This window comes from Pavona decussata, unplaced genomic scaffold, assembly GCF_977016875.1.
Source record: "Pavona decussata unplaced genomic scaffold, jaPavDecu1.1 SCAFFOLD_199, whole genome shotgun sequence".
In the NCBI taxonomy this organism is placed as follows: Eukaryota; Metazoa; Cnidaria; class Anthozoa; order Scleractinia; family Agariciidae; genus Pavona; species Pavona decussata.
In genome coordinates, this window is record NW_028145607.1 from 638,483 (window position 1) to 653,295 (window position 14,813).

Here is a 14,813-nt window from a genome sequence, read left to right on the forward strand (position 1 = left end):
AAAACAAATTCATATTTGTTTTTATTGAAATGGGCAAGTTTATCCTCTAGGGGCAATTTGAGCTTTTTTTTTTTGAGCGATTTTCAAAAGCCCAGCAGAGGGGAGGTGGGTGGAATCCCATATAAAAGTGATGGGAGTGATCGTCGGACATTTTGCAAAGAACCCCAAAAAGGTACAAGAATTCTGTTTTGAGGGCTTGAGCTGAACAATTTGTTACCCCTTAAAGAGCCTATAAAGTAAAAAAAAAAATTTGGTACGGTTTGTTAGTTTATGAATTTCTTGGTCTGAATATGTGGGTTTTACTGAACAAAACCTTCTCAATCCGCAATTATGATCCCTAAAAGGTTCGAATTTAGCGCTGGAAAGTGTCTCCATGTTGCGCGCGGCCAAAACGATCGTATTACAAGGTTGTGACGTAGGAAATACTTTGGAACACACGAGTGTCATGGCGGCGAAGGGAGTTTCTTCGATCTCGACGACTTATTGTGCGGCTGGCAACTCCAAGATGACAAACTGCTCGAAAAAAACTGGCATGCCGGGAATAAGTATACATTACTTCCCGAGAGACGAAACTTTACGGCAGAAGTAGATTCGGTTTGCCCGAATTGACAGGAAAGATTCAAGCCATAGTTCTCGAAAGCGAAAGACAACGATGATCAGCTGTGTGTGGATATATTACATATAACATTCTCATATCTGCGATAAACAAAGATCCTGCTAATCGTAACGAACTTTAAGAAAACCTCCATTCTGTATGTTTGAGCATTTCCCCTCATGATCACGAGCGGTCACACCACATTTTGATCAAAACGGAAGAACCTCTTATACAAGAAAGCAAAACTACTGAAGGCGTTTATCAACACAACAGACACACAGCAGGAGTCGCTTAGCCGAGTCTGTCAACCTCAAATTAGGATCTTGCATGAGGGCCATCCCGTTGGTCATCGCAGAAAATTAATCATGCTTTGTGAGTTAACGCACTCGATCTGACCTTTGAAACCTATTGCTTCCATCAAAAGTGAGTTTTTGACGGGCATGTGCAATTTCCGCTCGCAGCATGTGTGCTCTCTCGCATTCTCATTTCGAACAAAATCGAGTTTGGAGAGACAATTTCCAGCAAACTACGAAATTCTTCGCCTTTTCATGTCGGCAAAATATATCCAAGTACTCAATAATCATTCGCTGAAACGTCCCCTTCGAATCGTGCGCGCAGAACGGTAGCGGAAAGGCCATCTTGACCTTCGTCCTCGTCTTATTGGCCGTTTTTATGCTAGAGACGTTAAAGTCGTCTGGACGCATTCAACGTCTGAGACGTGAAAGCCATCTGGTATAAAAACGAGACGCATAAGGTAGACTATCTAACAGAAATTTTTTTAAATTTTTTTCAGGACTAAACGCTAATTCTCTGGCTTATAAAGTATGCAAATTTGCAGTGTTACACACCTTGCACGAATTAATTCCATCGTTAAAATTGTTTTGAGCAACTGTAATAACGAGCTACAATAACAACCCTCGGCACCATTAAAATCGAAGATATATTCATCACAAACAAGTAACAATAGCAATGACCACCACAATTATCACACATAACTAAGACTAAACTCGCACGTACGGGCGACTAAAATCGAAGATCCAACACAGACACACAACAATAGAATAATTATAATAAATAGCTACTTCGGCACATGTCATTATGAGAAATATTGCAGTCAGTTTCGGCCCTGCAATATTTCTCATAATGCCATGTGCCTCAGTAATTATCCATTACATAATCACTTTTCCACGAATAAGTACCCGTATATATTGAGCGCTTGATAACACCTATTGACTGCATGTATTTTTGTCATCATATACTTGATGTAATATATCAAACATGAGAAAGCGTTCAAACACTGAGAAGTAGGTTGAAAAACGAGTCGCAGCCGAGTTTTTTTTAAACGACTTTGAGGTGTTTGGATGTCTGAATAAACACACTTTCGAGTGTTTGATATGGCTTCTCAAATGATCAATAATTCTTAGAGAAATTCAAGGCTAAAGTTGGCAAACGTTTATGGTAATTAGGATCACATATCCAAACCACGGTCACGGTAGTGATTTTCTTTGTTTTCTTTTGATGAATTATTAATGAGTTTGAGAAGAATACTTGTTGTACTGATAGGAAGCACACAAGGTAGCCCATAGGATAGCGCCCATGTTCTCTTTAAACTCTCTTACTTTTCCACTCTTTTTTTTTTGGTTTGGAGCATCAGCGGTACCGACTCCAAACGTTAAATACTATCGAATGAAACACCACACAATGTAAGTGAAGTTCATTTGTGTAACTCAGTTTAGCACAAATTTGGATCGAAAGGTGCAGAATTTTGATTTGTATAGAGTATTATGCACGATTGCTTAAATCAAATGGATATAGGCGGCCGTTGGAAATTGATGAGATCAATAGCGTAGCGTGACATCGTGCAATCTCAAACAGATCAGACTGACTGGATGTGGTTACAACAAAACCAAACTGGTCAATGCAAACTTTAGCAGATTCAGCAGATTTTAAAGTCCTTTCCTATATATCAAATGGATACTCAAGAAAACAGGTAGGCTTTGTGGCAAGCATCACTGAGTTCCGAAAGGTTTGCACGCTTTCATCTTCAGGCTGAAAGGAGGGTAAAAGCCATCTTAGTTCTTGCCAAGTAGCGTTGTACCACTTCCAGTTTTATGCTCCCTTTAATTTTGATTCCAATACCATTTTGGTTTACCCTATATATTCAACTCTGTGCTTTGTAATTTAAACTGAAGATGACAGAAGTTTCTGTCGAAACATGTTGTGTGGTTTCTTAGAATATTATTGTTCCTTTTTATAAATACAAAAATAAAAAAAAAAACACTTTGATTTTTTTAATTTACAGCCTTGATACTTCTATTGATAGGTTCGATCCTTCATGAGTGTTTAATTTGTAAAATGATGCTTGTAATTTTCCGCCAATCAACTTTTGATCGAATTTTTTATTGTTTAAAATGCCAATTTAAAATTAAAATTAGCAAGAAGGTTTATTATCTTTTTTTCAGATTATTCTTTAAACTTGAGACAAGAAGTATAGTTCATCTTGCGCAATTATCAAGATTACATAATTAATAATAAAAAAAGGCGGTTTGTGAATAGGCTAAGTTGAGAGCGAATTTGCATAGAAAAGTGCCAAGCTAATTACATGGAGCTATTCACAAACCGACCTTTATCATTAATTATGTAACCTTGATAATGGTGTAAGATGCAAGGAAACGTAGGTTTCTATCACTTATATTTCTTGTCTCATATATTTCTGAATCGTTTCTTACAATTCTTAAAACTATTTTTTTTTCAAGTTTTGACGGATTGTCTGAAAACTAGAGAAGATAACATTTTTTCACTTTGTGATCAAATTGAGGACTCGATTTCTGAATTGCTGTAGATTTCCCTTCAAAGCTTCGTCATAAAAAAGAGGAGATGGGAAAGGTGTTATTTTTCTAATCTCTGTTGGTAAATTGAAGGTTTAACGGTTCACACATGGTCGGGGGAAGCCATTTAGGTAAGAGTAGACGGGCAATGGCAAAAAAAAAAAAAAAAAAAAAAGTAAAAAATCTTCACCAGCGTGCTTTAGCAGTTTCTTCGTGGTAAGACGAAAATGGCTGAAAACCTGTCATAAGAAAATGACTGCCATTATCGTCGGAAATTGCTAAAACACCCAAAAGGAACATAATCTAATTTTCCATCCATCAGTGAATGACAAATATAGTCCTCGCCACTTTGTTTGATCAATATCCTAGAAGTACCGCCATACGTCTAACAGCGGTCATCCTACGTTTTTGCACTCAGCTGTACCAATTCACAAATTTATGCCTCTAAATGCTAGGACAATCACCTCCTGCATTTTTAAGCTTTACGAGTAAAGTTTTGAGTGTTGTATTCCGTGATTTCACCATTCTTGATCTGCCTTTATTCTTTGGAAAATGTCAACACGTCTTCAAATTAACTGTTACTTTGATCAGTCACAAGGTCTAACAATACGTTTCAAGAATGCGAGTATATGACTTGAGTTTAAAATCAGTGCAGTTCATTCAGTCAGGGCTGATCTTTAAACAACTTAATTAACATTCCACCTTGTCTGGCAAAACTAAAACTTGTTTGTATATTTAGCAAAGAGGTAACCAATGAATGATGTCGAGCCGCCTTTTTATTATCATTTTATTTATTTATTTAATTGTTTATTTATTTTTACCTACCCGTGTAGTATTTAATTCAGGCTTTCTTTTTGCAACTGCTTAAGTTGCGTACATAGCTACGAGTCTTTGTTCTAGTTAGAGTATTAATTTAGTTGGTAAGTTATTCTAACAGATGACTACAATATCCCATGTGATCCCGGGCACTTTCCATTGGACGAAATTTTCGAAAATTTCGGGTGGGAATCGAATGGAACAGGGTCTTTTCCGGAAAAGATTTTCAAAAATTTAGGACAACCTTTTCAGTGTTTCCGAAAAGTGGAAATTTCGGTATTTTCGAAAATTCTCGTGTTCCATTCAAAAGTTTCCAGTCGGACTGTTTGAACACGTACGATAAACGGTGTCAAGAAGCCTGAGGCATAAAACTGACCATGTGATGACCGAATATAAGCCCGTTCCATTCGAGACCGAAATTTCCGAAAATTCAAAATTTTTGGTTAATGGTAAGCACCCCCCATTTTTAAACCAACTTACAGAAATTTAAGGGCTGCCATATGACGGAAAGTTCCCAGAGGTAAATCCTTGATCCCAGTCTCACGTAAAATCCTGTTCAAGATTAAGCCAAATTCTCACATAAAAACGACGTTTCTCAAATAGCATAAGTCATTTTATATCAATAGAGCCTCCATGGGAAATTAAGGCTATATATATAAAAGCAATTTGGTGATCAAGGTTAGAATTGAAGAATTTAAGTCCTGAAATTTGTTGAGTGCAGTTAAAATTTTCTCAGGAGAACTTTAAATAGATTCATTTTACATACAAAATTAATTTTTAACAGCCAATAAGAAGATGTTCATTCGACAAGAAAAGAGAAATCGTACAGTATTGTAGCATTTGTTGGAAGGCACTTGAGGCAGTCGGGCGTCAATCGTGTCCCGTTGTAGTCAAATTTATTCTCATCTGGTATGTGTCTCCATCCACAGGCAAGGCAGTGATTACTGCAATCTGGAAGATTAAAATTAAACGATATGCTAATTAGCTCTTATTTATTTATTGAGTTTGCCCTGTGTAGTATTGGATCAGATGCAGGATTGCTGGCGACAAATTTCTTTTATTTACGACGCCCGCTGATTTCAAAATCTATTAACATTGCAAACATCGAATAAAAAATCACCAAACTTCATATCTTCTACTAAAACGTCATGTGACAACAAGTTGGTTTGACTTACTAGTACTGTAAGTGTAGTTCACTGAACTTGACTTTTCCCTTTGTTTGTTTTCTTCTTTCGTCAACGAAAGTTTATCATTTTTACCTACACCGTTCTATTTTCAAAGTCTTTTTATCAGCAGAAATTTGGTTATGACGTCACTTCCTTCCGACAGACCGACTGTACATACGTACGTACTCTCCCTTATGTGATCCAATGTGAAATGAGACACTCAAACCCTGTGCTGCAACCCGGCTTTTTGGCGGGAAGTGGGATGGCCAACTTCTTTCAGAAACAAACGAGAATTTTGAAGAAAACTTATTGCTGTATTCGTTGAACATTTGGACAAACGACATATGTCGAGAAAGCAGGTGACTACTCAGGAAATTTGAAACCCGAGAGCAACTGAGAGGGCGAACAAACAGGCGAAATGTCAGTTGAAAACAAACATGTGGTGAGTAAGCAACTCGCAAGTCGCTTAGAAATTAAAGACAATTTTGCAGACAATTGTCGGTAATTTTCCATATTTAACATATTTCAAACTAAACACAAATACTTAAGTCGTTACAAAACGACAAATATTCGTGGATAAATTAATTTTGAACATACACAGAGCTATTTACTGTTATGTATTGTTTTGAACATTTTGTAATGGACTTAATGTGTATTACAAATTCATTCGCAACGCACATTTGTAAACACGCAGTGAATGCTTAAATATTTCAGACCACAACCAAACATTGTTTTTCTTGTTTTCTCCTTTTGTTAACATTTACTTAGAGACTAGAATTATTTCTGTAGGAGAAATATTCGCAGAGTGATGAATTGTTTCGAGCATTTTGCGTTGGACTTGTGTAATTCATTCGCCCAATTCGCAGTGCATACTTTAAACACGCCCTAAACTTAACCACTGACTGAAATATTTCAGAACACAACCAAACATTATCTCTCCTTTAGCATAATTACTCAGGTGATTATAGAGATTCTGTTGAGCTGATTGGTCAAGGGTTGTGTCATATCCTGCTATAATTTCCTCGCCCGAGGTGATTATAGCGGGAGAACTAATTTTCAAAATGGCCGCTTAGCGATTTTGTTGATGTTTCTGAGGAAGAAGTAAATAGGATGAAAGAAAATGCAATTCCGAAAGGCACTAAAGTCCGAGGTGACACTTTTCGAAGGCAAGATATGAAAGTTTTGCTAATTGTAATAAAAATGGCTTAGACGAAAATGAGGACAACAAATGAAGTTAAATTCGCACAAGATTTTCTTTATTTAACAGAATGATTTCACAAACAAAACGAATTTAAGACAGAATTTGAAAGCATGGAAGTAAACAAGATGAGTAAATGTCTCTCTTAGTTTTACGTTTCAGTGAGGAGAAAAGACTCGAGTTCTACACCAAACAGCCTGATTCATCTCCATCTATTTTGGTAAACGGGACGGACAAACCCAACGTTCATTCACAGAGGTCAATACTTCGTCTCAATGAAGCGGCAGTTAAAGAATACTGCTTGAGGCATGTGCAGTTTATCGATTGAGCATGCAATTTCAATTGAGCATGTGATCGGCAGACTGCGCGTCTCTGTTCATCGATGCGTGACAATTTGAAACAAAGAAACAAACAAACAAATTTTCGGACGGTTCTTGTTTTTCTCTAATAATCACCTGAGTAATTACACTAAAACAATTATATGCCTCAGGCTCAGTAAATATTGGTGAATATTCCCCTCGACTTTCACCATATTTACTGAGCCTGAGGCGAATAATTGTTAAATATTCTCCTTTTGTTAACGTTTACTTAATTAGAGACTAGAATTATTTCCTTAAGATAATTATTCCCGTAGAAAATCGTAGAAACGGGCACATTTGGCGAAAACCGGCGAATTAAATCGCCCATATCTGACATAGCAGATATCAGCGATTTAATACGCCGATAGCGGCAATCAACAAAAATCACAATCGCTCCAACGGGCACACGTGGCGAATGCCGGCGAATTAAATCGCCGATACCTGACATAGCAGATAACAGCGATTTAATACGCCGATAGCGGCGATCGGCAAAAATCACAATCGCTCTAACGGGCACACCTGGCAAATTTTGCCGATCGCGGTGATCAGCGTATAAAATCGCCAAGTGTGTCACTAGCAGTAGTCTTATCCGCTGGTTCTGACTCAATTTGAAAGGTACTCATCAAAGTGAGTAACCATAGCAACGTGCCTTTGATGTTACTGCCGAAGGTTTGACAGGTAGTGATCAAAGTGAGTTACCATAGCAACCGAGAAATTAACGTAAAATTATGGACATGTAACAATACCGATGGGCGGAGTCAAATACTTTTGCATTGTAATGAAGGCCAATCTAAACTTGCTTTCATACTGTTGCATAGTAATGAAGGTCACTCTAACCTGCACTTCATGTCATTGGATATTTATGAAGGACGATAAGGTGACGTCACGACCGGAAGTGGGTGAAATTGTGCCCAGTTCCTTCCAAATACAAAGACACCGGAATTCGAACTATCAACAAAAATTTAATGAAAAAACAAATCCTTCCAATGACAAGGCAGGACGTGTGCGAGGTTTCTAGTGACCCGCGCCCGAGTTACACACACAAAAAAAACATTACACTGGGTGACGTGTTACTGCAGTCTTGATGACCAGCGACCAACTTACACAAAATGATATTTAATAATTTCTTCTAGCCAGCCAGAGAGTGGCGCCCAAAAACTATTTAAAAGAAATTCCCGAGTCAAGCACGGGACGAGATTTACAGAAAGGTACTTTTTACAAACGGCAACGTGTTGCTCATACCCAGGTGATTTACAAGTCACACACTTACAACTATGTTTAGGATTCGTTCTTTAAAGAACGTTTTTTGTTTTCAAGATATAATAAATCGCACCAAGAGAAAAAAGTTGAATTTCTAAATTAAATCGGAACAGATTGCTTACCGCACTACAGGCAAACTACTTAGTATTTTTGTCAAGACTCACGCGTACTTTTGTCAGAAAAAAAATTCTTACCTCCTAGAAGTTTTTTTAATAACTATTTTGTGAAGCGTTCCTAAAAGAAGGAACAGCTTCCAGCAATTACTCGTCACTTATATCCTCAAGGGTTTGACTATCTGTCCTAGTTGAAATTTTTGGAGAGAAATGTTAACTGTCAACTGATTTCGCTTTAGAAGCTTCTATGTATTTATAAACAACGGGGATGGGTGGATGGGGTTATTCCCTACTAGAAAAGCTTAATATTCATGGGCGGAAACAATGCTCTTGGGGACGGGGGATTATCCCTTCAGAAAAAATTAATCTTCACAAATGGTAGTGACAAGGGATGGGGTTATCTCTGCAGAATCAATTTAAAATTGTAAATAGTTTAAACCCAGGAGTCATGTCATAAGTAAGTAAATTATGATCATCCTGGTGAGTGTAGTCCTGAGAAAGACTGTTTGAGGTGACAGACAAACCATAGACATTTTACTAACAATAGACCCACGGACTTTTTTGACTAACAAAAGACTGATCGAAACGCAGCAATCACTTTTTATACGGTCTTCACAGCCAATAGCATCACGACTTACTGACAAACGACCAATAACATCTCGACTTCGTTGACCAACCAGAGACATATACCACCTACTGACGTTCCGCAATAGGCCTTATCACGGTTTTCGACGCCATTTTGACAAGTAGGCAAACAGGCTTGAAATAACAGTGTTTGTATGGAGCTTCGAGGTCAAATAATTTTCATAAAACATTGCTTCTGAGAAATTCATGAATTGGAAACTTTTAGCACTAGGAAAAAGATTTTAGGAAAAAATCGGAGGGATGTAGCTGTGCCAGAAAGCGTCTAGTCGTGTTTTGAACTTTCCATACATTTATCTGTAAAGGGAACCAGCCGTAAACTGCTACTAAAAATAGCTCGCGGCAAAAAATTTCAGGGAAATATATGGAAATAAAGCAATTGTAGATATAAACGTAACTTTTTCAAAAACGTAGATAGTCGAATATCACGACGAACGTACGATTCAGCAGAGAAAATAAGAGTCATTCAACAAGTGCGAGAATTCTGCATCATGAGACAAGATTCAATCACAGTGAAGATCAAACGGCCAATAGGAAATCACCTTTCCAACAAAGGCGTATAAAAATGAAAGCACTCCAGTACAAGAATTTGAACAGAGCAGGCTTTCCGGAATATGATAAGGAAAAGGAAAGAAAAGGAAGGATTAAAAGAATCCTCTATTACATTACAAGGATTCCAGCCTACTTGGGAGTTTAGGGAGCGTGGCACGATTCGCCCATTTCTTGGTGGTCCCTCAAAGAAAAGCCCAACAACTCTTAAAACAAGATTTGAACTATACACTGCACAAACCTCATCGTTGCCGATTCCCCATTTTACCCGTTGTCGTGCATGGGATCGATCATCAATGGGTGGCAGATTTGGTCAAAGTACATCGCTTGGCCAAGAACAACCGCGGTTACAAGTATCTGTTAACCGTCATTGACGTGTTGTCAAAACTTGCCTGGGTTCATGCCCTGAGAGCCAAGACAGGGACCGAGATGTTAAAGGCATTTGAGAGGATTTTAAAAGGATAATGGGAAAGAATTTTACAACAAGACCTTTAAATCGTTTTTGGAAAAAGAAGGAATTCACCATATTTCCACATACGGGGACGCCAAAGCCTCCATCGTGGAGCGTTTCAATCGTACATTTAAGGAACGCATGTACCGTTATTTCACTGCCGCCAACACGCTCCGATACGAAGATTTATTACAGCTCTTGGTACGTGGATACAATGCCAGTAAACATCGCAGCATCGGAATGGCCCCAAAGACGTGACTTTGAAAAACTAACGAGTAGTGTGGAAGTTTCTACGGACGAAGATTAAGAGCAAACAAACCCAAACCCAAGTTGAACGTGGGAGTTCGCGTTCGGTTGAACAAGAAACACCGACTGTCCAAGGAGGCGTATTTGTCTGGCTGGACTGAAGAAGTATTCCTGGTGCACGCGTCATTCGAGTTGTTTCTGTTTACAAAATAAGCGAGTGGGACGAAACACCCATGGAAGGTATGTTTTACGAGCAAGACTTGCAGAAAGTCCATGTGTCAGGTGATACACTGTTTTGGATTGAAAAAGTACTTCAGCGGAAGAAGGGTCAACTACTAGTCAAGTCGAAAGGGTGGCCTGACAAGTACAACAGTTAAATTCCCAACAGCGAACTGAAAAAACTATGAGTTTCTACGTCACATTGCCAAGTCATGCCAATAAGAGCGAGTTTCCCAACAATTAAACCAACGCCTTCAAGATTCGACGTCCCCATCCATTGAACCTACCCGGGAGTGGTTGGCAAGGGGGATTGAGCAGCATTTCCTTGCCTGACTTTAAAGTGAACATTTGTGGAGAATTTATGGAGGATTCTCCAAGACCCCGAAAGTCTTCATCCATGAAGGACTAGCCGTCAGAATCGGTTGGTTAAAGAAGAACGACAGTGGCAAGTTTTCTCTAGGACCAAATGTACGACAAGAATTTCTGGATGACAAGGTTCCGGATTTAATGAACGAGGATCTATAGGTGGATGTCATGGACGGCAAAGGCAATGGTGTGTTTTGGTATGTGAAATATAACTATTTGTGTTGAGTATGGCCTATCTTTGGCGTTTTGTTAACTTGAAAAATGCCTTCCGAACGGCAGTGGGGAATTCCACACGTTCACTGCGTGTTCACTCGAATGTGGTAGGAAGTAGTATCGTAGGAAACCAAGTGCCAGACCTGTTGCAAGAAGTGAAATACAAACGAGAGGTTAAAGGTAGCACATACTTCGAGCCGCTGCATGTGCAGTACTTACCCGTTCGCAATGAGTACATTAAAATGATTGAAAGCCAAGTGGCCGAGACGGATGGAGACTTGGTGAATTTCGGAGAAGGTCATAATATCATCACGCTCCACTTCAAAAAGGAATAAAAAAGGTACCGCCGAAGCATCGATCAGTCTTTTAATCATCAACATGCGTGGAGGTAGTCTCATGAGATTCCGATCCGATGACACTCAATTGGGTGAGGGAATCATTGGCGACATCGTGAAAGCCGCCCTTCTAGGAAGACTGACAGGTTTAAAAAGCAGTCACCGTCTCGGAGACATTCAAGAGAACATGTTGCAAGGGTTGAAACAAGGCTTGAAGTGGGGGGTTAAAAGAAAGATCAAGAAGAGCTTGACAAAAGAAGTAACCCAACGAGACAAAACATTTCGAGACATCTTTGGCGAATAAAGCAAGAAATGTTTATGCGACCCATTCATTCATGTCCAGGAGCTGACTGCGCCTACCCCAAGAAGGAGGTCTAACTGTGGGTCACCATTAACTTGTCCCACACATTGTTCAAACAAATCAGTATGCGATTGAACAGAACCTTATCAGTTCACAAACTGATACTTACCACTACAAAGCCTACCTGGAAACATTGTTAAACTACAACTGAGAAGATGAGGAAACGGTGTTGAAGCCTCAAGGATGGTTTAATCAATTGGATTTCCCAGTACAGTGGACAGCCAACAACACGGACAGTGATAGACCCCATGCAGACTATCAAGCCCTACTTGCAAACCAGAAAGCAGCACTCCCAGCCTCCATATCTAATATGACCAATTACACGGATGGAAAACGCATCTACTAACTTTTAACTCCATCTGAAAGCCTTTCACACTGGCAAAGTGTTGGTCCCTCAGGTAGAAATCAGGATGAGACTTCACTTCAACTCGCTAGACCTCTTTCTCAATGGAGTGGCTTTCAAAGGAAGACTGACGGAAAATGACATCACAGTCAAATTTTATCTCTGTCAGCTGCGCTTAAATAAAACTGTCTACAAGAATTTGAAGGAGGCAAGACACAATGAACGGAAAGTGGCAACTTACCCCAATGTGAAAAGTGAAATCAGAACCTTCAGTATGCAGAGAAATCAAACCCATTTTGAAGTGACCAACCTGTTTCAAGGCAGGATCCCAGACAGAATTATTGTGGGGATGGTACGTAACAAAGCCTTCAACGGGAACGTGGCGTTCGACCCATTCTGCTTCCAGAAATTTGTACTGATCTCCATCGAGCAGTAAGAGGAGAGGAATACCCATACGAAATGCTCCAACTCAATCACGATGAAGGTCAAAGAGATATGACAGGGTATTTTTGTTTTCTACAAGCCAGTGGAGCGTGGTGCAAGAAGCAAGGCAACATGGTGAGAAGAGATGATTGGGGGCAAGGCAAGAATTGCACCCTTTTTATGTTTGACAATGTGGCTAATGGATGAGCTGACGTAATGCGTTGAACTCAAGACAAACAGGAGACTTACAGTTTGTCTTAGAATTTGAAGCTGTTCCCGGACACAATATAAGTGTCATCATTTTTGGAGAGTTTGCGAATTTGCTGGAGATAGATTCCAATGGTCCCGTGCTCTACGACATCTACGAACGCAATTTGATGTAAGATGGAGCATGTGGCGCTGAACAATGTGTCATTGGAGTATTTGGCTCGAGATGATCCCACGTTGAAACCTTAATTCTATGGGTTGGTGGCCCGTGAGCGCTTACCCAAGAAAAACTGTAAGTGTTTCGTCGAGTGACATCGCGACCCTTTGGTTATCTCTTGGTGGATTTACATCCCGCCACCTGGGATGACGTGTGAGTGTTGGGTCACTTGTTAAAAGACGAAGGATGGACCCGTTGTTATCATAAGAAAGAAGATAGAGCTATAAGAAAGTAAATGGGAGGCTACCACGAGAAATTAGAAACACGGTGATAGGGATGTCGTCGTCCATATATTTGTTAAATGGTCCGTGCTCAAGACTGTCCTCACGAGAATTGAATCCCAATGTGTTGCAGCAATTGGATGGATTGTTTGCCTTTTACCACCGTCAGTGGTGGTATTATCGTCAAATTTTTTATCATTTCAAGCGTCGTCACAACCTTTCCATTGGCTTGGCATTGTTGATTATGGCTGCAGGTGTCACTGTAGGTCCCATTCTGAAAAACAGCATCCTTGTGGCCTAGACGACAGCAGGAGTCGTCATTAAAGGATAGAATGATTTCAATAAATTTTCGGTCAAAGTGGACATGTGTCACTTTGCTTACTAAAGAGGATTGACAGAAAGTGCACTGCCAGACAAAGCAGCCAAGTTGGCTGCCAAAAAAACACCAACTCCTCGCCGATCCTAGCAAACCAGCACCTCTGGTCAATGCTCACACGAAATCCCTTTCATGAGAATTGGCAAAATTGACCAAAAAATTGCGTCAGTTTCCCATGGCGGGAGTGAGGAGGAAGAAGGGTACATGGTGACGGGACCTGTGGAGCAACGGCTGACGCAGATGATAAAAGGAAGCCCTCGACGCCCGAACCACAAACTCCCAAACCGTCGAGGACTCAAGGTAAAAAAATAATCAACAAGCAAAGGCAAGAGTAGTGCTGCTTCTTCGATCCCAAGGCCAACGGCTAGCTGGTCTTGTGGTGTGGTCCAAAAACCAGCAACGAGCAAATACAGAGAGAGATTGGACGATCTGCGCAATACGTTGAAAGAACTCAACAAAAAGAGGGAGAGAAAACTAAAAAGCTTAAAACGTTTACCCGGCTGGGAAGATTTTGAGAAAAGCAAGAAGTTGAGGCGGAGATTAGATTACGATGATGAAGACTGAGAAGAGAAAAGCCGCTGTCCAAAGAACGAAGACAAAGTGTGAGAAGAAGAGGAGGAGGAAGAGGAGGAGGAAACAAAGTGAACCATTGGTCTGGGTATGAGTACATGGGTCCTGCCACCAAGTTGGAAAAAAAAGCGATTGAAACGTGGAGATTAATCGATTAGACAAAATTGCGAAACAAGATTACATCGATTATAGTCACGTCAAGAATTTACAAGACAAGTGGAAGGCTGGCACCAAGATGATCAAAGCCATCGACCATCTACCTGATAAACGCACCATGACTGAAAAACTTGTGAAAAAAATCATGCAAGCCAAGAAACTTTTGAAGCTGTAATGCACTTTATAGGAAAAGAATTCTCCCTCTGAAGGTCATGTTGTTCAATAAATTTTATAAAGTGAACATCTGACTCTGTGTTTTATTTTAGTTTATTAAATTTAATGTACATTCAGTAATTGTTTCTGCAGGGGTAACTCCCATCCCTTGTCAGTACATTTGTGAAGATTAATTGTTTCTGCGGAGATAACTCCATACCCTTCACCATTGTTTCCATTCATGTATATTAATTTTTGCCAGTAGGCGATAACCCCAATTCCCCCATGCCCGTTGTTTATAAATACGTAGAAGCTTTTAAAGCGAAATCAGTTGTCAACTGGAAGGCCGACAGTTAACAGCTCTCCAGGAAAATTCGAAGAGGACAGATGGTCAAACTCTTAAGAAAAGTAGTGACGAGTAATTGCTGGA

At 39.7% G+C, this 14,813-nt stretch overlaps 1 protein-coding gene and 1 long non-coding RNA gene across 4 annotated transcripts in view; one reads left to right on the plus strand and one right to left on the minus strand.

Moving 5' to 3' along the window:
* Window positions 1–14,813, plus strand: part of LOC146461344 (uncharacterized) — a 227,734-nt gene that overhangs the window by 133,682 nt on the left and 79,239 nt on the right. The gene's annotated exons all lie outside the window — the stretch shown is intronic.
* LOC146461350 (uncharacterized) overlaps window positions 3,955–14,813 on the minus strand; it is a 33,229-nt gene continuing 22,370 nt past the window's right edge. For all 3 annotated transcript variants that reach the window (XR_014857425.1, XR_014857426.1, XR_014857424.1), the window contains exon 4: window positions 3,955–5,190. This is a non-coding gene — a long non-coding RNA (uncharacterized LOC146461350). The remainder of the gene's footprint in view (window positions 5,191–14,813) is intronic.